Raw genomic sequence first — 25,170 nt, 5'->3', positions numbered from 1 at the left:
ATGCGCTGTGTCTCACCTTTTGGCCTGCTCCACTGGGCATACGCTAGATCTAGCAAGCATCGCGAGATCTCACTTGTAGCCCGGAGCCTGGCAGCCATCGCAGCCAGGGACAGTGCTGTCCCTGTTGTGGTGATAGGGGAACGACAGCTGCAGCTGTTAAAATCGATAGCTGCAGCTGTCGGAACAGTTAGTGCCACTGACCGTTCATACATTGGGTAGCACATGGGTGCGCTATCTTGTAGATACTAGCGCCGATAATGATGGTGGTGCACAGTGCCCATGTCATTTACCACCCAACCCCACATTAATACATGGGGAGAAGCGGTATCAGCGCACATAACACGCAATGATACCACTAAACCCTAATATCGCCGGATGATACATCTCCTCTTTTATTCCTTGCAGAGTGCCAGCATTTAGGGGTAAATTTACAAAAGTAAGAGATTTTAGAAGTGGAGATGTTGTTCATAGCATCCAATCAGATTCTAGCTATTATCTTCTAGCAGGTGCTAGTTAAATGTTAAGTAGAATCTGATTGGTTGCTATGGGCAACATCTCCATTTCTAAAAACTCTCACTATAGTAAATTTACCCCTTAGCCTGTTTCCTGTAAGCAGTTCAAACAGTTGCCCTATGCAGTGAATAAAGTGTGCTATTTTTATCCCAAGATTTAGGATTTCAATCATCAGAAAAATGTTAGGCATAAACTGTCTGGAAAAGCGGACCGCGGTCCCGTGAAACGTGTAACAAAAGTCTATTCAGTACTGATGTAAAGATGGGTCCTGTTAAATCTTTGCCGATCACGCTACAAAATTGCGCACGCACTGCGCCATGCGATTATACGCAGCAGCATATGCTACGCTATGACGAGGACTGTGATCGCACCATGCATTCCTATGGTGGCGCAGGTGCGAACGCAGCCTGCGTGTCTCCGCTCGTGGGTACAAGCCTCACACCATGTGTGGTGCGATTTGCTGTGTATGCAGCAAAGCTGTAGCAGGACACATTTGTATGCTGTATTGGATTGTCGTCTTTTAAGACACAGATGTGATTGCATTTATGATCTGTGATGAATCCTTAATAAATACTGTTTCATTAAGAGATATCATAGACTCTTGAATTGGGGGAACCTGCGACAGAAAGGACTTTGTCTACATTGGACATTATGAACATGTCAACATTTTAACCATGTCGACATAATGGTTGTTGACCTAAAGAACGTGACTGTCAACATTCAGAAAATGTCGACATTCTGAATGTCAACTTTTCATACCATACCCTTTAAGGCTGCACTTTTTCCACATATTTTTGATTGGCAGCTACCACCACTGGTGTTGCCTATCACACCATGAACCATAAATAATTTGATTTGGTCCTGGACCACCAATATGTGGCACCCCTGCAAATGCCCCTCAGCACCCAGTTTGAGAACCACTGACATAAAGTGAAGGCTCACCCAAAAATTCTACAAATTAAATAACAGATAACTGTGGGGCTATTTTTTAGATATTTTTATCATTGAGCACATTTATAAATTTGTATACAATGGAGTTTTCAAGGCTTTTACTTCAGCTGCAATTTTTGCTGCCTGAATATAACTCTAATGCGGCCCATACACGGTGCGATTTTTTACACGATGTGCACGATTTCGATCATCATAACGATCAATTGTGCACATCGTGTGTTGTTTCAATGTGCATACAATGCCGATGCGCGTCCCCGAACTCGTCTAGTTGGATTGTAGATCTTACTGCAAAACAGTAAAGCGGCCCATACACGGTAAGATTTTTTAGACGATGTGCACGATTTCGATTGATTGTGCACATCGTGTGTGGTTTCGCATGCTGTACGACGGCGATGTGCGTCCCCGCTGTAGTACATCGGCATCGTAGATCTTATGGAAAAACCATAAGATCTGCGATCCGCCATGCTGTTGAATAGGTAACCGAAGCATCTTGTAAGATGCATCGTTTACCATTCACAGCAGCATGCAATGCATCGGGCTGAATTTGAAAACGTACCGGGGTGTTGTACGTTTTCAAATCACCCCGTGTATGGCCAGCCTTAGATCTACGACCTGGAGTACAATTTTAATACACTTCTATGCATTGTATTGGAAGATGGTAATGATCAATTGTACAGCATTTGACCACACCGTATGAGGAATTTCAAGGGCAGAATTTCAAGGGAAATCGTACTACACATCTTACCAACTTTTCATCGCACTGTGTACGGGGCCCTTTAAATAACACTTTGCTGTTTTTCTGGTGTAAAAAAACAGAATACAATTTGTGGCTAAAGAAAATATTCTAAAAGCAAAATTGCAGCTAAAGAAAAATAAAATTAGAATAATGACAAATATGCCATATGAATCATTGTTTATCACTTAGTAAATAAAATAGCCTCCAGAAGGGTAACATGTAGAAGATGATTGGTCTTTTGCACCCATTTTGGGATATGACCTCTTCGATGGCAAAAACTCCATTTACCATATGGCCTTAGTGGGTTATTCTCTTTATTGTTCTGCTGCCTATTCACACCGTGCATACACACTCAAGGCTCATTCCCTTTAGCTCAGCGCGGCGCTGGCTGCTATGCAAGGGGTGGATGGAGCTGGAGCACGCGTTTAGCGTCGGGAGCGCGCTCTGCTCCGGTTTAGTGCACGACGCTGGTCTCTGCCCATAATGCGGTGCACGGAGAGACAGTACTAGCAGCAGATCACTGACAGCAGCCTGTCACACGGACACAAGAGCACTCCCACACAGGGAATCACACTGCTAAGGAAACACTGTGCAATTATTTACCATCCAGCCTGGCAGCGGAAACACACACTGCATGCATCACCCCGGCATCAGCCCAGCATCTTTATTTATGCCCTTGTGACAGCTTTCCCTGCCCTCACTGATAGTGAATAGTGCTGCTATACAATATATCATCACGTATAGGTGCTTCTGCAAAAAGCATTCAACATACTGTAAGCATACCCAGCACACAGCCCTTGCCCACGGCACCACCCGACATCACCCATCCTGCGGGAAGCTGCTGCTTCCTTCATCCCAGCAGAAGCATCTCTTGTGTAAAGACTAGGGAGATCCGGAGAGCTGGCACTGCGCAGGCAGAGGACAACTGCGGTCACGGACTATTAGCAGCTGATTCCCGGGGCCTGCACATCAGCAGCACATCGGCACAGCAGCAGCACATCGTCAGCAGGAGCAGCAGCACGGGATATGACAGGTCAGCACTGCGGCTCTGGGTGCAGAGTGGGAGGAGGGGGCGTCTTATTATGGTCCTATTACACATTCTGCGTATTTTGTGCGTAAAATAATGTCTCTCTCTCTCAGCAGTATTCACATTAATCTGGTTATTATCTGCAATGGTTTTATTATACCTCCAGGCCCTGAGTAACCTTTCCCTATACCTCTCACTGTTTTCTTTCCTTTGTGTCAGTCAGTGCCATCCCTTAGCCATGTCTTCCTCTGTCACAGTGTGTCTTTGTGCTTTCCTGTATGTACGTGTGTATCTCAGTCACTGTGCTGCCCTGCTCTTGTAATGACAATGTTCACTTTGCATCTCTTATACGGTATACCTATTTAGTGGATGTGTCAATTCTGCACCACCTAACAGAACACAGGTTGATGGGCTAATATTATTGTGGTAGACAAAAAAAATGTGTCACGTCTTCTGGCAACTAATGAATGGGTTAAAAAAGTATATATTTTTAGGTGCTGTTTGAACAGTGCATAACTGAAATCTAAGCTGGGTACACACTAAACGATGTGTGTACCCAGCAATCCGACACACGACCCAGCTGGCAACAGGGCGACATATCGGGCGGTCTGTGCACACTGGGCGTTCTGGTGCCCGACCGCCCGATATGCTGGCCCTCCCTCATAGCGCTGCATGGGATTGTCAGCAGCATTGCCTGATCTTACATGCTGCATATAAGTTCAGGCGATGAGGCTGAAGACCCTACGGGAGCGCGCACTACACGATGTAGTGCATACACACTACACATTTTTGTCATCCGATGTATCGGAATCGGCCAAATTGTTAAAGATATCGTGTTGTGTGTACCCAGCTTAAAACTTTACTTCCAAGTATTGTACTAAGGTAATTTATATTCTTTGCATGACTAATTGTTCTGTAAGAGAACTGTTCTTGGCCTTCTTTTCAATTGCAATATAGCTCAGCTTACCCAATCATTGCTGTACTTGAAGGTACTCTACAGTATTGGGAATAGTTTTTATTCATGCATCTTAAGTAAATATGGATAGCACTATCCAAGATTGGCAGCTATATTTGTTATAAATGTTATGTTTTCAATACATGCATTGTCCCTGGCCATGCATAATCTATTGATATTCTCTGAGAAGTTTGTGGCAAGGAATGAAATTCAGAGGAACAGACACTGGGCCTGATTCAGCAAGGAACGCACAGGAGAGAGCGCACACACTTGGCCGATGTTTCCGAACTGCGCATGCGTATGCATCGCACTGTGCATGTTCGAACTAGCCAGTGTGATCGTGTAAGCGTACGCAGACAATGCGCAGCGTGTAAGCAGACCCCTTCCAACATTGATTGACAGGAAGTGCCGTTTGTGGGTGGTGACGGGGGGTGGTCGGGCAAACGCAGGTGTGCCTGTGTGTTGGGACGCTGTTTTAGGGGTGTCCATAATTAAGCCAGTGCGACGACGGACACAGTGATGAGACTCCATGCACATAGGAAGTTGCCAAGATCCCGAGCGAGGTCTGGTCAACCACTATTATACAAATGTGGTCGATGGTTCTCGATGTTACCGATGTTTACACTATCTTGCGTACTGATCAGGCTGTGAGTAAAGGGAGAAGGGCGGTTTAATATGGGGCTGGGCGTCTGCATCTTGTGCTGTGGTCTCCGTGCGTATGCATTGATTAGCTTATTCTCGCAGCGGATGGGTGCATGCGTCTGCTAGCGTGCAGGAAGTATGCCGGACTGCATTACAAATGCGTTAGTGCGTAGTACCACATGAAATGCCATATCTTGCCTGGGTAATTCATAATGAGTACCCAAGGGGCAGGTCTCGGTATGTGGAGAGTCCACACAGGCCTGTGCTTGAGAAGACATATTAGATGGGCAGGAAGCTGCCTCTAATTTCATAATTTTGCCATTATTTCTTTTACTGACAGAATGTCAATTATCATATTAAATTACTTGTTAAATAAATGTATTTCTTGCACTCATTTATTGTAAACATATATGTGTAGGAAGACGCAGTCCTGGAGCTTTGTGGTTGCGGGGAGTGGATTAAAGGCTGGGGGAGGGCATGAAAATCTGGATTTGACAAGAAATGTCTGCTCCCTGTCACTTTCGCTCTCTGTCTCTCTCTCTATCTCAGAGAAGTGTGTGGGTATATATATATTCAATCGGACCGGTACTGAATCTCCAATTGGCTATGTAGTTAATGTTATTTAGAAAATTACAGGCAGCACTCCAGGTCTTTGCAAAATCTTCAAGCTGTATTTTTTCATGTTACCTTGAAAAGAGAGTGCTGTTGCGTTCTGAAACGTTGGTCATTGTGACATGCTTTAGTACAGCTTGAAGTTTTTGCAAAGACCTGGAGTGCCACCTGCTATTTTCTACATTATTACATTAACGACAGAGGAGGGCACCCAGGCAACGGAAGCCCATTGGAGATTCAGCACTCAGCCCAATTCCAAAAGCAGCCTCTCCTGGTGCCTTTCCTAAGTAAATCACATAAATGGAAGAAATGGACGATACTATGGAATGAATAAACCGCTCAGCCACACAACCTTTGTTTGTCAACGTCTCAGAGTTTATACTCTTTCATTAGCGACACTGCAAGCCGAATGCAAGGGGTGTGGGGCAAAAACGGTGCCACCCCAAGGGCCCTGGGCGACGGCACCACTTGTACACCCCTAGTCATCAACACAAACCTTTGCAGTATCTAAAACTAGGTTTAAATAAATAAGCAGCATGCCTCTCTGCCCCCCCCCCCCCCCCTCAAAAGAAAATGTGATAAGAACACCAGCTCTTAACGCCTTAGCTAGATGCTACAGTTGTAGGGGCATGGACAGAGTACATAATGACTGTAACCAACACCAGGGTATGGCAGGTTGGTTATATAATAACAAGGAAACTCTAAGTGTGGGGTCCTCCTGTTATTAGGTGACACAGGTCAGGCTTGTTCAGTACTGTACTGTATTCCCTAGAAAAAAACACTAATCCGCACTCCTTCCACCCCTGATGGGTGAGTGCACCAGCATACCAAAGTGGTCTATGGTTGCCAGGGCATGCTTAAACCATCAATGGGCTACAAATTAAAAATATATTTTTATGGAGAGGGATACTTAGGATCGCTTTTCCGGTAGCCTACACTTACACTTGCAAGGGCTGATGGCCGCTCATGGGCTTACTGTAGCAACTCCTCGCAGGCAGTGTTAGATTGCCGGTGAGGGGGAGAATATCACCACTTATTATAGTGGGATTTTCAACTGGGCTTCAAAAGGATTGATAAATAGCAAACTTAAAACATTCCAAATCAATGTGCAGTGTTAAGGAATGTTATTTTGGGGGATTTAAAGGGTCTATTATAAAATAGACACCATACTGTGATCATGTCATCCTGTGTGCTGGTGCTTCAATCACTTATAATTATTTATGTTTATTTTAAATATATATATTTAATGTTTTTTAAAAATAAAAAAAGCCATTTATCAAGTTGATTAGGGCAAATGGTTTCTCGAGTACACCGCTGCATCATGTTGTCCCTAAAGTGTATATTGTGAAAGACTTCTCCGGGGGAAGCTGACGCAGTGTCAGTTTCCGCGCTGGACGGAGGCTTCGGGAGAGAGATTGGAAGGTCTCTCTCCTGCTTGTAAGCCTCCATAGGTTTAAAGTGGTTTACACCATCTGAAGATGGTGTCAATTAATGGGGCCAAACTCTGAAAAGTTAAGTTTTTTGGCGTTTGGTACGTAGGGGTCAGATCATAGATCCCATTAATAATATTGGGGACTTCAATCTGAGGTGCTAATTAGCACTCTGACGGAGATTTCTGCTTGCATGCAGATTTTTGGATTATTCATTTGAAATTCAATGTCCTGCGTATTTAACTAAATTATTCAGTCATTTAACCATACATTATAGTTACACATTTCAGATGATAATAATATATAGGTGCAACATTACATATCAATCCTAAATCAAGGAGAAAACATAGTCCCACAATTCAATTCCATATATATGGAAAATGTCCTTCTGGAAACTCCAAATTCTTATGAAAAATTCCTCACCTTGACAAAGAAACATATCCGAAACGCAATGGTGTGAGGCTGAAGACCTGATCCCTACTGCCTGGCTGTGGTGTACATCGGGGAGTCTCCAGTGTGCCTCTTCTTGTTTCTCAGGTATGGCAAAGCGCTGATACTGGATCGTAATCCAGCCACATTCTGGTAATTGATTTAGGTCAAATCCTGTATAGGATTTTATGTATGTTATGTTTTTTATGACATTGGTAGTTTGTGGTGCAGACTTGTAAGCATCCTAATAATGTTATAACGCACTATTAGTGTATTTGTTTATTTCCTCTTTTTTGAGGTAATGCTACCATCTACAACCAAATTTGGGGTAATGACCAGAAGAGAGAATTTTTCAAAAAGATTTGGAGTTTCCAGAAGGACTTCATCCATATATATGGAATTGAATTGTGGGAATTTGGGACTATGGGCCTGATTCAGACCCACTCGCGAGCGGCTGTCCGCTCGCAAGTGGGTCGATGGTGTGCACTGCGCATGCGCACGATGGAGGGAGCTCCGTCGTGCGCATGTGTGAGACGCGACGAGCGAAGGACTTTCCTTCGCTCGTTGTGTCTGATCAAAGGGAGAGTGCTGTCGATGTTGATTGACAGCACGCCCCCTTTGGTGGGCGTGCCGGGGGCGTGCCTGCCAGACGGAGGCGTTCCCAAGGGAACGCCTACCATCAGAAGCCTGCCCCACTGACATCACTAGTGATGTCAGTGGGAGTGATTTTGGCTCTGATAGAGCCAAAATCACTCCTGGCCTTGCGGTTGAGAAACTCAACCGCAGGCTTCTGCTCGCACTGGCGATGGTCGCAATGGTCAAGACCATCGCGGCCATCATCCTGCACGCTCGTATAGGCTGTGGGTGGTGACCCACAGCTATACGAGCGTCCAGGAGGACACTCCATATTTATGGAGGTGGGCCCTGATTCAGAGCGAGCGCTCTGGTCAGAGCGTCCGGCTCTGAATCAGGGCCTATGTTTACTCCTTGATTTGGACTGATATGTAATGTTGCACCCATATGTTATTATCATGTGAAAGTTACGTACATCACAGTTTGGACCTTCTGATCTTTTGTATGTGTATGTATATACTGTATAAGGTAGAGGTACCTTTTTAATTTGGACCTTTGCAGCTGTATTGAGAAGTCTACAGATGTGATTACCTGCAGCAGCGCATGCTACGGTACGCTATGGTGCGCACTGCGATCGCACTATGCAATCCTATGGAGTCGCAGTGCACATAACCACTCACGTGCGCACGCCTCACGCCATGCGTGGCGCGATTTTCCGCGTACGCAGCAAAGATGTAGCAGGACACATCTGTATAACCTGATCTTGCAATCATACATTATAGCTGAATCCTGGTACAGTGTCCTCTGAAACATTTTCTTGTTTTTTTGGAAAATTGCTTCTGTATTCTTTGTCATGTCACTCTCTAGTATTATAGGAATTGTAAAATAGTATTTTGAAACAAAGGTAACCTTTGCCTGTACATGCAATTGTACACTGTGGTCTGACCACTTCAATTAATATTACTTTATCTGTTAGATTTACATGGAACATAGGCCCTCATTCAGAGCCGCTCGTTAGCGGCAGTACGCTCGTTCCGAGCGATGTTTGCACATCTGCGCATGCGTACGCTTTTTAGTACGCATGCGCGAACCAGTCAGTGCGGCCGAAAATCCTTTGTACGCTATATAGCGAGTGCCTGCTATTTTGAGTGACAGAATGAGGCGTATGTGGGTGGTAACAGGGGAAGGTGCTTGAAAATGGGGAGTGGAGATCCGAACGCAGGCGTGCTTAAAGGTCAAAACGGGCGTTTTATGGGTGTGTATATTTAAAACAGCAGCGTCATTGACCACGTCACTGGGTTATTTTATAGCCAGAACTGCTCGCAAATTTGTGGTAGCAAACACCAACCACAAGAATAGCGAGCAGTTCATACGCTGGTCGATGTACTCGATTAATCTAATAAATAGCGGACATGACGTAGGATGCGTGCGGCCAGGGGGCGTTTTTAACAAATAAACGAGCGTATGTTTTGCTCGTTCGTTCAGACTTAGAGGTGTGAACAGACTGCAATGTGCGTACGGATCATTTGAATAGCCACCCCTTGTTTTTAAACGAACGACCGCAAATAGCGAACGGCTCTGAATGAGGGCCATAGAACCAACCCCTATTTGGAGTTGCCTTGTATATGTTTGTACGTATAATTAGAGATGTGGAGGTTCGATTTTACTTGCTTCTTTTCGCTACACTAGCGCAAGTTCGGATTAGTTTGGATTTATCTTATTGGCTATCCGGCTCTCACGTGTTTTGTATAGCCAGTAAATTAAATCCGAACTAATCCGAACTTGCGCTAATGGGTCGAAAAGAACCGAGTAAAATCGAACCTGCACATCTCTGCATATAATCACTTTATAAGCCATGTCAGATGAAGAGTTCTCCACAGCAGACGGTCAGGGCTTATTGAAGATTGAGTTAAAGTCTTGCTTTTATTCTGCCAAGCACTGGAACACTGAGAATTGCTCATTATAGAAAGTTTGCATATACCTAATTTTGCTTTCAAATTCAAACTACGCTTGAAAGTTGTTGTTTTTTTCCAAAGCTTATTAATAGATTGTAAATTGTGATCTGTGGAGAGTAACATTTTGACTAATAGTATATGATATAGTACAGATTGGTCTGTACTTCATAGCCTTAGCATGATGGTCGAGCTGATAGTAGTGGTTTGGACCAATTGTATTTCTTATATTGCAGCACCTATATATATACAGTATGAAGTTGTTTATAATCTAAAACATATATTTATTTCTGAAATACTGTATTAAAATATGATACTTCATTATGGGAATCTGAAATGGTATTTTTTATTTACCCTTCTTTCCAGGTTTTCGAAGTCCCATGTTTATCATATAGTTCATGCCAAGGCCATTTTTGTGTTTCTCAGATATTAACTATACTTCCACAGCCTCTGTTGTGTAACATTATTGTAAATGTTCTGCTTCCTTATGATACAGAAGCTGGGTTCTTTACCAACCAGGGCATGAATCTGTGTTGATTTTCTATGTTCTCTCCAAAAGGTACTCTGGGTACTCCTTCAGTCTAAAAAAAATGATCCTGGCAAGCTGTGGACTATTGATTGCTGGTGCTATATAAATAAAGGGAAATAATCCGTGTGGCACAGTGCATTCATGGTCTCATGGCCCATGCTTCTTCTACCTTCATACCTTCATCTACAAGTTCTAGGTTTCAGCATCACCGCTCTAGTTGTTACATTTGTACTTTTGTTAAGCTAATCTTGCTCCTTTCTATTGTTACTTTTCATCACTGATTGCAATAGAGATGAGTGGTGCAATTTCAAGCATTTCCATCATTTAGCATATTTTGAGTGATTTGGGGGATTCATTTAGAGATATCCATAAAATATATTTTGTAGAGTTTGCACCGCGTAACAGTACAGCTCTGTCAGCTGATTGTAATGCATGATTACAATGCATGCAAGGTGCTCCAAGTGATTTGGGTAAATGTGTGCTTTGAACAGAAAAAGAAGTAATATAAAAACAAGTGACATACATGACTTGTACGCTAGTCTGCTTAAGTCAAAAGTATGTTGAGCCAACAGATTGAGTTAAATTATGTAACTAAGAGGCATATGTATCAAAGCTTGATGTGAGATAAAATTGTGAGATATATATCAACAACTAATCAGCTTCTAACTTACATTTTTCAGGCTGTGTTTAAGAAATGATAGTTTGGAGCTAATTGGTTGGTGATATATATTTCACAATTTTATCTCACATCAAGCTTTGATACATACTGTATGCCCCTAAATGTATAAATATTGCTCATTGCTACTGCCTAGCTACTATGGCTTATATTTGCTACCTTTAGCAATAGTTTCAACATATATATTAATACCCCTCCCAAGTATTCTTAAAATTAAAATATGTTGATTAAAACTTACATTTAGATGTCACAACTAGTTCACACACTCACTGTTACTGTAAAGAAGTATCACCTTCACATCTCTAGCGTACACACGGTCAGATTTGTCAGACTTGTCAGATTTGTCAGATGAACGATTGAACGATTAAACGATTTGAACGATTTGAACGATTTTACCAAAGTTTTGAACGATTTGAACGATTGAACGATTTTTGACTGCATTAAAATGAATGGAATCGTCCAAGTCTGACTGCAAACACATCAGATATCAGAAATCGTTATCTGACAAACGGGAACGCGCATCGTTGATCGTCCATCGTTCAGGCATGTCAGATATGAACGATTTTCCTTCAGATATGAACGACTGAACGATTTTTAAATCGTTATCGTTCATATCTGAAGGAAAAATCTGATCGTGTGTATGCACCATTATTATAAGCTGCGATTCTCGACCCGACATATCTGTCAGGGCAGATAATTGTATAGTGTGTACACAGCACCAGGGACTGACGGTCAGTCTAAAACCCGTCTCAATGGCTCCTGATATAGCATGTACTGCACACACTATGACGGTCTGATCGTTTTGGTATCATTCAGAATGTGTGGTGTGTACGGACCTTGGCCTGATGTCTGCTAATTTCAGTTTTCCTTCCCTTCTCTGAAAGCACAATTACCTGACAGTGGGTCTGATTTAGATCCGCATGCAAATACCATCGCAGCTGCGTATTCTCACGGAACGCAATTGCGAAAATATGCTAATGACACACTCGCTGCTAAGAGATACCTCCTGAGAGCTTCTCTCATCTGCTATCCATGCTCAAAACCGGAAACATCAGAGGCAGATCAGACGGCCATCAGCCTTCTGAGTAAGTCTAATGCTGCCTATCCACTAGTCGATAAAATGAATGATTGAACAATAATTATATCGTTACCGTTCAATTGTTCATTATATCGGCCAGTGGATATGCCATCAACGATCAGCGATGCGCGCTCCTGCTGGTCGTTGACGACGACGCTCATTGCCTGTACTTGCAGGGAAACCTGATGATATTGTCAGGTTCTGCAAGTACGGGGATGAGGGAGGGATATATCGTTCAGTTTGGGTGCTCAATGTCATTAAGGATTTGTCATTCCGATTTGTCGGAATCGGGCAAATCGTTAAGTGTGTACCCAGGTATTAGACTTTTCTCTCTTTGCTCCTAACTACATATTCCAATCTTATCTAAAATTTACATATAACTCACTTTCATTCTTTCCATAATATCCTGTGACATTCCATGTATTCTTATCCTCATGAGATCTTCATCTCCCCTTGTCTTTTCACTCCCACCACACATTTTTCAAAGCGTTCTTATCACTTTTTAGGAATCATTCTTTCTTGTACAGAAACACGTTGCCTTAAAAAGCCTTATTAAAATTTCTGCTTTGTCATTCATTTATTTTTTGTATATGTATCAGAACACATGGTCAGAATACATAAATAATGCAAGATTGGATGGCTGATATAGTCTAGAGAAAATTTGTTGGGGTACTTTGTGTTATTCAATGTCATAGAAATGACCACAGGTTGCACAATAGGAACAAATAGGTGCATAAAAAGGAGCATGGACATTTGAAGATTTGAAGAAAAATAAATGGGAGTTGCAAGGTAAATTATCAACACAGTAATACGTAATAACTTTCATGTATCTTATTGGGCCAGGGAATAATTTAAAACAGATTATCTATTGTCAGGCTAGACAGATCGCAGTCAGTGTCAGGCATGTAGCATTTTTTGATGGGATTATAATAAAATACTAAAGTGGAGATCACTAGGGAGAATGCATAGTATTAAAATCTGGAGATTAGGAAAATTAGCATCTTCCTTATACTGCGGAATCTCTCCAGTGTTGGACTGTACTATGGAACTGTAGAGTAATGCTATAATAACTGCAATAACAGTTCCCTTAGAAGCAACAGATACATTTACAGTGTTTGTGTAAATCCAACATTTCATTAATCCAAATTTTAATGACTGATGTTTTGTATGCCGTCATTATAAATAATTTTCTATATTTATACCATTTTACAGAATGCATGCAGTTCCTGCTGAAGAAACCAATATATTATAATATTAATAAGGATAGGATGCATATGTTTTCATGGAGCTGTTGTTTTGTGTGTGATTAACACTGTGGTAACCAATCATAATTGGTATCCCCCTTAACACTCACGGTCTGTAAATGTTTATTGTCACCCCCTGACTATCTGACTAACAGCTTCTCACCATACATTTTTTTTTTCTTTGCAGCCTTGTGTCTCATATCTCCATTTAATATGCATTGCTAGCATTGAAAATCAATCTGGTAAATTGATCTTATCTTTGAAAAAGTACTTATGTGGTAGATAATGATGTACAATTTGACCCCATGTCACAGACGATCTGTAGTCCCATGTCGGGATGTGGCTGTCGGGATATCGGTGGGCGGGATAGCACCCACCGGTATGCTAACTACATCCCGCCACAGATATAGGACTGACTTTGTTGTAGAGCAAAGGTTATAAGCCCAGATGCCCATGAACTAATCTCAGACTATACTGTGCTATGGCAGCAGTAACTTGGGTCATGAATGGCGTACTGGATGTAATCTGTGAAACGGAGAAGCATGTTTCAGAGTCTCGGCTCAATTGCTAAATTGGTGTTATTTGTATATAATTTGTTACTTCACAGCTACATCTGGCTATAGGGATGTCACTATTTATTAATACACAACAAAATGTTTCATAGAATTTTATTATAACGAATGCTGAAACCTATCAACTATATTGAAGCACTCCCAATCCCATTGTCATGTTCTGGTAATTTCAAATATTTATTGCAGACCAGAAAAATATGTAACATGTTGGGATGTTTAGCATTTGTAAGGAGCTCTAACTGATGATCTGCCAACCATCTGGGATGCTGGCACATTGGTGCTCTACAGTATATATTCTATTAATTATAAGTAAAGGACAAATAATGCCTTTGTATTGATTTCTTCCTCCTGCTTAGCAGGACCCTGTTCAAGAAGAAATTTGTCCATAGTTGATTTGTTTTGTTCCCTGCAGAAGCAAGCAAATGAGGCCTGTGCTTTATAGGTGATGAGAGAGGTGTTAGTAGAAGTCATTGTTAGAAACTGTGTCTAGGTCTGAGGGGTTACAAGAATGTCCTTGAGCACATTATGCTTAGACTTGATTAGACTTGCACAGTACTGTATATAACATTACATGTGTAGGCGTAAATATGTGGGATAGGACTGTGACTGAATATTGTAGATGTCTGTGTGGGAAGCACTGCTACAATGCGTGTGGGTAGTCTTTAAATGCAAAGCAGTGTGGGATATTTAAGGTGCATGTGCAGGAGGGTAATTTGTACTTTTCTATGTGTGATTAGGACAGCTATGGTTTCTGTCTATGGCTTATGTAAGCTTTTGAAAACTCAAACACATAGGGCCAATTCAGAGTTACAAGTTAGGCACAATTACACTCGCACTGTGTGCACAGAACTAAATACGGATATGCGCCCATAGGCCATACCGTACATACTATGCGACCTCACCAGCCCTATCCATACTCTTGTCTTATATCCATCATCAATAGTGTGCACCGGCCCTATCCTTGGTGCAAGAGATCCGTCTGTAATGAGACATATCTCTGTGTACACACAACTAAACATAGCCAGCAACTCCATCTACAAGCCCTGGAAGTGCTCTCACTAAACATAGTTCCCACCCAGTTACGCCATTCAGCCGCAAGTGGAGATGCCACCGAGTTGTGTATGGCTCTGACTGGTGTGTAGAAGATTGCTTTCAGCTGTACAGCATGCACAAGATCAGATCCATCCACAAAATGGACCCTGTGCAACTCTGCATCATCCCACAAATCGCTTGAGTGTTATTTGGTGTGTACTGGTTGGGGCAAGCAGTGTTGTGGTTCCCTATCAGAGAAATACTTATGTGGCAATACAGACTCTATATTAAATTAAAAAAAGTAAAGGCTTATTCACTCTTACTTGCTCCCCCATTCAATATGCCTCCATATTCTTGTTATTCTGTACATCCAGCTCCTCCTCTACATCTGTTCTGTTCCTTTCACTGATATATCCTTTATCCCTCTACCTCTTAGCTTTCTTCCCATTAGTTTCCTTGTCCTTCTTGCTTTCCAAGTACCCCCTGCTGTCTCTCCTTCTGTCACACTGTCAGCTTCCTGCATAGTGTTACATATTGGCACCCTTCTGCCACACACAATTCTCTCTGCCTGGTGGTATGCACATCTAGTATCCATCTCTGTGGAATAAAGAGCTGCCCAGGCAACCACAGGTACACAAAATGTTGTCACTATACTGGCATGTAGCATCAAAACAAAGCTATAGCCAAACACAGCATTAGAGTTTCCAAAGAATCAAAATGGGCTTCGGTGGGATGGATCTGTGCAATAGTCTACCAGCAGGTGTGGAAAGTGAATTATATTTTAAATGTTGAAGCAAAATAGACAGTTTTGGGGAATGTATTCATTCAGATCTATACATTAGACTTGCATGATCTGAAACAAACGAGGGATAGGGGCTCTGGGATCTAGACACTTTGGAAGTGTGTAAATCCATATGACCTATTCCAAACCGATGTTGCCAAAAATGTTCTAATTTTATAATAATGGTAACTTATATTATAGACAAAGAAAAAATCAACAAATTACACTCAATAAAACAATCTAATAACAGACTATTTTATGTGTAACAATGTACTTTCAAAAAATGACTGAATAGTAACAGGTCAAAAAAAACAGGGGTCATTGACCACATTGCACAAACGTATTTGTAGCTCTGGCACTCAGTGGGTATGGGTAATGGACAGATGTTCAGCAGCCTTATTGTCCAGTTACATTACGAGGTCCAGACAAAGGACCCTCCGGCCACTGAATAACAGCTGATAATGATCTTTGTGCAGCAGCATAAACCTGCTGCTTTTACCATCAGCTGTGACATCTGTGAATAAGGACACGAGTTAGGAGTTACATGGCAAAATCACTGCTGTCACAGGATAATGGATCCTAATATTATTTTTCTTTTTCAAAGTTGAGCTTTTTCAGTGGATATTAGAAAGTTGACTCCGTGGTCTTTTAATGTGGTATTTTAAAATATTTATGTCAGTGTCCATATAAACACTTGCCTCCATTAATGACACATCTAGTTAAAATAAAGTTACTAAAATCTAGAGATGAGCGGTTGAGTATTCGGCTCGGATCTTCCCGCCAATTTTTGATCTGAGAACGAGGCAAAATGTCATCTTTCACGGACATCTCGGGACAAATGTCCGTGAAAGATGATGTTTTGCCTTGTTCAGAGATCTGAACTTGGTGGGAAGGTCCGACCCTAATCCGAACTACTCATCTCTACTAAAATCCAGATCAGTAACATCAGTCCAGTGAGTAACTAAACAAATAAGTTATACTGCACAAAAGGTGGTTTTGTTGCCTCCTAATCATGGGTTTTGTGGAGGTTTAATGAGAAATTATGCTTATTGTCCCATCTGTTTAATTTTTCTACTCATATAAATATTTTTCTCTTCGGCATTTTACTTACAGTAGCTTGCATGTTGGTGCCAGCAGCCCAGTACAACACTGTGGGGCATATTTATTAGCTCAGCCCCAATTGTGAAGAGAAAAAAAATCATCGTAACCTTACACACTCTTTAATCAAACAGCATACAGGAACAGCAGGGTTTCAGTGCCTATACAAAACTGATATTGCCATCAGGCAGTATATATATATATCATACTTACCAACTACCTGAAATAGTACCAATCTCCTAACACCACGAAGAGTCTAGCAATCTCCCAGATTGCACCTTACCCCCATTATGTAGCTGTTATATATATAATTATCATTAGTAGATTATAGATCATTAGTATCATTTCCCTACTTTGGTTATAAGGCACAGTGATCCCTATAGCTACATGCGTTTTCTGAAAAGTATCAGTGTGTTTTCATCACACCTTAGATGCAGTACACGTCCACTTTAACACCACGCTCATGGGTCTTAGGGCCTGATTCAGTACAGATCGCAACTGCGATCGCAATAGCGATTATGCAAGCAGTCTCACTAAGAAGTTATGCAATGTCTGCAATCGCTATGCCATACACACCCTAACATAAGGACGCCCACCTTACCTTACACACATCCGTAATACTTAGCAAGACTGCAAAACCATTGGTAACATCGAGTACAATTGTAGCCTCACGCACACTTACACATGGTCTGACCTTACTCAGGAATTGCTAACCTCATCACACGCAGTGAGTACACAAGCTGCGTATGGCATCGCAGTAGCTAATTTATGCATGCCCCAGAAATGGCGTTCAAACGTCCTGGCACGCCTGCGTTTCACCGACCACCCCCTGTCACCACCCCCAAACGGTACTTCAGTCACTCTGCGATGGGTCTGTGTAGTCACTGCGATCGCAGTCCCGATCGCAGTGGAGTGTTCGCGCACGCACACTGCGATGCATATGCATGCGCAGAACGCAACAATTGGCTGATTGCGTGTGTAATCGTAGTCGCGATCGCTGCTGAATCAGGCTCTTAGTACCTCAAAGCATTCTTACTTTTGCACAGTACAGTATATATAAAACATGCAATCCGGGGGTGACCGTAGCTATTAGAGGACAGCTGTGGTACTTGAACTACCTCAGCCCATGATAAATTAGCTTTCCCATGCTTTGGTTTGCAGAATGCTTGCAGACAACATTATTACCTGCAGTAGCCCCTAATATCCTTCACCTACAGGGGAGCTTTGATAAAGACCTGTTTTCACAGGATTTAAGGCTGTGAGTCTTTGATTAATAGACCCCATAGTATTAACTTAGATATCTGTGACAGACAATGGTACCTATATTGAATTGGTTGATAATACCTCTTATCCACCAAAAACCCGGGTCCGACCTGGGTTTTCAGACATGGTTCCAACCCAGGTCAGACCCAGGTCAGACACCGTTTACTCAGCACCATCGATCTGGGTTATTCTCAGGTCAGCCCTGTTCATACGGTATGCAGATGGGAAGCTGGCGGACCTAATCCCGACAGCCGACTTCCCGACTGCTTAATCCCGGCGAGGGTTAAATGACAGGCGTCTAAATCTAGACGCCTGTCATTTTACCGACGCCGGGAGACCGGCGCCCAGCATCCCGATTGAAGTGATGCTGGGCGCCGATCGCGGACAGCCGCGGGGGGGGAGGGTTAGGTTAGGGGCTTCCGGGGAGTGCTTAGGGTTAGGCACCCCCCTGGGAGGTTATGGTTAGGCTAGGGGGAGGGAGGGTTAGGGTTAGGCACCCCCGGGAGGGTTATGGTTAGGCTAGGGGGATGGAGGGTTAGGGTTAGGCTCCCCCGGGGGAGGTTAGGGTTAGGCACCCCCTCGGGGGACTAAGGTTTAGGCGGCGGGGAAGGGGGGGTTAGGTTTAGGCACTTAGAGGGGGGATTAGGGTTAGGCACTGGAGGGGAAGGTTAGGGTTAGGCACCCCTGAGGGAGGGTAAGGGTTAGGGGTAGATGTTAGGGTTAGGTTAGACAATACTTACCTTGGACTATCTGGATTTCCTCCTCTGCCAGGATGCCGCTGTCGGGATTCCAACTGCCGGGCATGGATCCGGCGGTAAATCATACCGATTCCGTTCATACTGAACCCAGGTCTGCCCTGCTAAACTTGTGAGATCATAAAAAGTGGGAGGTGACTGCTCCACAACCACCAATAAGCTAATTTTAGGCATGCCCCAGGTCGGATAACCTGGGTTGCACCGTTTACACTGCACCATTACCCAGGTCCATCCTGGGTCCGACCCTGGTAGCTACCTGAATTGAATTGCCAAGTCACTTGACCCGGGTTAAATTTCAGGGACCCTTTTACACTGAGCTGTGACCCAGGTAGACCCAGCAATAACCCGGGTTATCACAGCAGTGTAAAAGGGGTATAATGGGGTACTCTACATTTTTTCACTTTCCCCCATGTTATTAATTAAGCACCATAGTAATATAAGTATATAGACTATAATAGAGTCTCTGGATATGCTATATGTGGTTTCCACTGAACTTTGCATTTGTTGCAGTGATGTGTTATAGATATATACTGGCTATGTGAGGCTGCTACTAGACAGATGTAATGGGCGAAGAGAGTAGTATTTTCTGTCTCTGGCAGATGCAGGATTATGATAAAAGTAGCAGTGATGAGAGGCAGGGGTGAGAGATGAGCAACAGACGGAGCAGGCACCAGGCTGGTACCCAGTACCTTCTGACACTGCCTGCGTAGTGAATTCCTCCACTTATTGAGAAATAATGAGGAATCACTAATCCATAAACTTCATTGCCACAAACAGTGCACCAGTTATCTCAATGTTTCATACAGAGCTCAATGAGTATCAGATAAGTGCAGCAATTAACAGGCCTTTTACTATGCAGGACATAAAAGCAGGCCTGGTATGATGAATGAACACTTTGTAATGGGGCCCATAGATCAACAAAAAAAAAAAGAAAGTTTCACAGATTCTGCATTTTTTCCCTGATTTAACGAATCTCCAGTCCACCAATGCGCACCCATACATTGCCAATACGCACCAGCGATTTACAGATAATTTTCACCAAAGAACGAATCTGCCAATCGTAAAATCTCATCACTTTACTACTAAGGACCGTATTCAATTAGCGACAAAAACTTTTGGGGTAATTTATCATTAGGGGGGGTGTCCAAAGGGTTCTGAAAGAAATCCCCACATTTTTAGGCAAAAATAGGGAATTTGCTTTTTTTTCACCTGGTCTGAGACGGTTAAAGCTTCTAATTATCGCGGGGAGGGGAGGGGTCTTGGGGGGGCGATAATTTGCTGCAAAATAGGCCAATTTGATCGCCGGCGATAAAATCGGCCAATTTTGCACCTAATTGCTGATCGGTACCATACACTAGCAATCTACAGTCCCGTTTGGTCGGTGAAATCCAACATATAGGACAACCTGATTCTCTGGTTCCATTCACTTTTTGGTAAGAATCTTCAATCTCTGAACCCCATACATTGCCGACATGTTTACACAATCATCTGCAAAAGAGGAATTGCTTCAATTGATTGCTGATTGCCGGAGACAGGGGGGACTGCGAGGACACCCGTACTGGGCCCCGAGGTCCAGAGGGGCCGCATGGAACGGATGGGCACTGGCACAAAATGGGGCCGCAGACGGCGGTCTCTGTTCCAGCTGGCGGGACACAGCCGCCGGGACCCATAGCGGCTGCCCAGCCCCTAGTCCCCTGTAGCCTTGCCCGGGCCGCAGCTGAGCCACCTGGAAGAGCCCAGCGCTGCCCGGACCAGACCTGACATGTAGGTGAGCAACACGGCAGCGTGACATCATAGGTCACGTCGCCGCACGACAGGCAGGCAGCGCTGCTGCGGACTGCGGAGATAGAAGTGAAAGTGGATACCGCATGGTGAGCCTGAGGAATAGGTGCTGGGGACGGAAGAAGTTAAAGGGGCATAGGAAACTGAAAGAGGCTGGGGGCAGAGGAAGGTGATGGGGCTTGGGACAAAGGAGGTGATGGGGCCTGGGGATAGAGAAAAATTAAGGGGCAGCGGAAGGTGATGGGGGAAGAAGGTGACACGGGCTGGGAGCAGAGGAATGTGATGGGGCTGGGGATGGAGAAAGGTGAAGGGGGTTGAGGAAGATTATGGGGGCAGAGAAAGGTGATAGGGGCTGGGGACAGAGAAAGGTGATGCGGGCTAGGGACTTGGAAGGTTAAGGGGGCAGAGTAGGGTGATGGGGCAGGGACAATAGGTGATGAGGGCTGGGGACGGAGGAAGATGTTGGTGCTTCTAGGACTGAGGATGGTGATGCTGAATTTGAGGAAGGTGATGAGTACTGTGGATGGCTGGTAACAGACACCATCCCTCCTGAGGCATCCACAGCACTGTAATCACGAAGTGCTGTGGATGCCTCTATCAGAACCAAAATCACTCCCACTGACATCACTAGTGATGTCAGTGGGGCCGGACCCAGACGGTAGGCGTTCCCATGGGAACGCCTCCGTCTGGCAGCCACGCCCCCGGCACGCCCACCAAAGGGGGCGTGCTGTCAGTCACCATCGACAGCACGCCCCCTTTGGTGCGAGACCCGGAGCAACAGCTTGGCTGTCGCTGTCCGGGTCTCGCGCATGCACACGATGGAGCTCCCTCCGTCGTGCGCATGTGCATTGGGGTAACATCGACCTGCTTGCGAGCATCCTGCGCTCGCGAGCGGGTCTGAATGAGACCCTACCTTCACTGTCACTTCAAGGAAACATGTAGGAAAATTCTTAGGTGATATTTTCTAGGTAGTAGTGTGCTTTTTAGGTAGCAATGAATGGTCCTATTTAATAATCATATATTTACTTTGTAACATCAAGGGATTATACCTCATTAATGCCTCACTGACATTATAAATCCACTTGTTATATTTAGTATTCAGCAAGTTATTTTTTTCCCTCCAGCTACCACACATGTCTCATACAGACTCTCAATTACTACTTGACCCAGAAAGACATTATCCATAACACAAGTCTAGATTTGTTTCCAGAGGTAATAAATTGGATACACAGCTGATACACTGATTAATACAAAGTGACGTGTAATTTGCATGAAACATTTCACATCAGTTTTGGGACATAAGGCACATCTGCAGAGCCTGATCAACAACTCTCCCATCTGCTAAAGAATAAATTACATTTGTAAAATAATTAGCTCTGTATCATGTGAGAATTGTATATAGGATGTTCCACAATGATGAAAAACTTGTTTTTATAAATCCACATAAAGCCGTTTTTGTGTGCATTATTATATTGAGATCAGGAACGTTTAGTGCTCAGCAGTTTCTCAAGTCATCTTTCTGCCATCTGATGAGCCCAATGTAAAACAGTGACATTTTCACAAACAATAGATACAAGGAGAATGTTGTGTAATATACTTAATAAATGCTGTGTTTTTGTTTAGGTTTTTCAGTGCTATTTTCTAGACCAGTACTGTAGTTCCAAACATTGTAGGCAGGGATGATTTATACTGTCAATTTTGTTTAATCAATCCTCAGGATACAATTTTGTTTCTTTGGTTACAGTGTTTAGCATAATTTAGTTTTTTCAGTATTATTATTATTATTTTTATTACAATGCTTTGAACGTCCAAATGTTTTCATCTTGTCTTGACCCATGCAGAATGTCAAAATCACCCATTCCGTCTCACCTCATTTATACTTTACTAGTAAGCGCTGTGTTTTCAATTAAATAAAAGTAAATCTATCAAATATTTTTAATTTTCTTTTGCAGTATTTGGTAATTTTGTAGTTAGGTGTAATACAATTGTAGATTTAGGGACTGATGCAAAGTTGTGAGTAAAAGGGGGTATACAACTCAAAAGAAATGTGTGTGGAAAATAGCATATTTTTACACATACGTATGCAGGTCAGTATACCCATCGCAATGTGTCTAGTTTACTGCATATCATCATCATCAGCATATATTTACACCTGCTCTATACTGGGTGCAAAATATGCACTTCTCTGAACTTTGCTTACAGGAGAACGTCTCTTCCTACATAGTTCTGCCTCTTCGGTCATAAGGTTGTTACATTCCAAGTGTATGCGACTTTTATTCTCCCAGCTGTCTGCTCTCATTTTCTGAGCATGTGCAGTCAATTTACTCAAGTTTCAAGAGATTTTAAAGTGGATAAGAAATAATATCTCAGGACCAATTAACCAACACATGCAAAAAATCCCACAGTGCTGCAGTGATATCAGCCCCTAGGGATAAATAATACACTCTGCATTGTCATGCAATGGCATCCGTTTGGCGGCAGGGGCATCAAGAAAGAATGTGGGCCTAATATGATTATGTGAGCCGCTGGTGCACAGCTCATTGGACGTGGTCACAAAAACTTGGGGGCCTGGTTGTGCCTCCCTGACAGACTGGACCCCAAACCTTTGTCTATGAATACAGGAAGCTCTAAAGGCTTGCACTATGGACAAGTTACACGTCATTGCAAGACAAGTCATTACAGGTAATTGAGCTGTCTCCAGTCACTGCTACTGCTGATCTGGCAAATTCACTGCCATTGCTCAGCTAGCCTTCTTCATCCTGAACTCCTCTGTGAGTGGAGCTTGTGTGCCAGGCTGGGAGAGGAGGGGCGCTGTGCCGCTGACAGAAAGAATACTGCACTACTAGACTGACTGCATAAAGGCAGTCTCAGCGGGTGGCCCATGTAAGGAACTAGTTATTTTGAATCAACATCTAATGCTCTGTAGCAGCTGCCAGCTTTAGATGAAATAAGAATGTAAGAGAGATATTAGTGCAGTGGTGTAACTAGGGTATTTGGAGCCCAGGGCAAATTTTAAAATGGAGCCCCCCCCCCTACTATGGGAGCGCACAGTGGAAAATGGGTGTGGTCACAAGGGGCATGGCCACTGAAAAATGGGTGTGTCAACATGACACACACCCCTTTCTTGTCACTGGGAACATTTCTTTCCATTTGCACCTTTACGCAGTGCCCCTTATACAGTCCCCCCTATGCAGTGCCCCTAGTAGTGGTCCCCCTTATGCAGGCCCCCAGTAGCACCCCTTATATAGTACCCCCAGTATATAATTCCCCAAGTAGTGGTCCCTCTTATGCAGGCTCCCAGTAGTGCCCCTTATACAGTACCCCCAGTAGTGGTCCCCCTTATGCAGCCCCCGATTTGTTCCCCTTATACAGGCCCCCCAATAATGGTCCCCCATATGCAGTGCCCCTTACACAGTGCCCCCTGTAGTGGCCCCCCTTATGCAGCCCCTCATTAGTTCCCCTTATACAGTGCCCCTAGTAATGATCCCCCATATGCAGGCCCCCAGTAGTGATCCCCCATATGCAGTACCCCTTATACAGTGCCCCCAGGAGTGATCCCCCTTATGCAGGCACCCAGTAGTGCCCCTTTTACAGTGTCCCCAGTAGTGATCCCCCATATGCAGTGCCCCTTACACAGTTCCCCCTGTAGTAGTCCCCATTATGCAGCCCGCCATTAGTTCCCCTTGTACAGTGCCTCCAGTAGTGATCTCCCATATGCAGGCCCCCAGTAGTGATCCCCCCCTTATGCAAGCCCCCAGTAGTGCCCCTTATACAGTGCCCCCAGTAGTTGTCCCCCTTATGCAGGCCCCCAGTAGTTATCCCCCCTATGCAGTGCCTCCTGTAGTGGTTCTCCCTTTTCAGTGCCACCTGTAGTGGTACCCCCTGTGCAGTGCCCCCAGTAGTAAGCCCCTTATATAGTGCCCCAGTAGGAGTCCCCCTTGATGCAGTGCCCCCAGTAGTGGTCCCCCCAGTAGTAGTCCCCAGTGGTGTTCCCCCCCAATGCAGTGCCCCCAGTAGTAGTCCCCCCTATACAGTGCCCTTTATATAGTGCCCCCTGTAGGAGTTCCCCTTGATGCAGTGCCCCCTGTAGTAGACCCCAGTAGTGGTCCCCCATGATGCAGTGCCCCCAGTAGTGCCCCCCCAATGCAGTGCCCCCAGTAGTATCCCCCCCAGTAGTGGTCCCCCCCCGAAGCAGTGCCCCCAGTAGTAGTCCCCTCCTTAGTAATAGCCCCCCCGAAGCAGTGCCCCCAGTAGTAGTCCCCTCCTTAGTAATAGTCCCCTGTAATGTAGTGCCCCCAGTATAAGTGCCCCCCCCCCAACAAATACACACTGAAATTAAACAATAAATAAAAGAAAAATACTTACCTGAATCCACGCTCCAGCTCCCGATGCCATCCGCACGTCAGTTTCCCCGGGCTGGCGCGCTCTGCATTATGGGAGAGACATTATGACATTTCTCCCATTACCCACCGCAGGAGCCGGAAGGGAGCCGGCTCTTGCAGTGGGCGCTGCAGCAGTCAATGAGCGTCTACCTGACTCT

General features: G+C 44.0%; 1 protein-coding gene across 12 annotated transcripts in view; it reads left to right on the top strand.

The window, feature by feature from the left end:
• The first annotated feature begins 2,721 nt into the window (after window positions 1-2,721).
• Window positions 2,722-25,170, top strand: part of NFASC (neurofascin) — a 137,741-nt gene continuing 115,292 nt past the window's right edge. For all 12 annotated transcript variants that reach the window (XM_088456482.1, XM_088456481.1, XM_088456474.1 and 9 more), the window contains exon 1: window positions 2,722-3,233. The gene's annotated coding sequence lies outside the window, so the exon portion shown is untranslated. The remainder of the gene's footprint in view (window positions 3,234-25,170) is intronic.

The sequence above is a fragment of the Taudactylus pleione genome, unplaced genomic scaffold, assembly GCF_031769625.1.
Source record: "Taudactylus pleione unplaced genomic scaffold, aTauple2 ptg000706l, whole genome shotgun sequence".
In the NCBI taxonomy this organism is placed as follows: Eukaryota; Metazoa; Chordata; class Amphibia; order Anura; family Myobatrachidae; genus Taudactylus; species Taudactylus pleione.
Note: the sequence above shows the minus strand (reverse complement) of the source record. Positions and strands in the feature narration are given on the sequence as shown.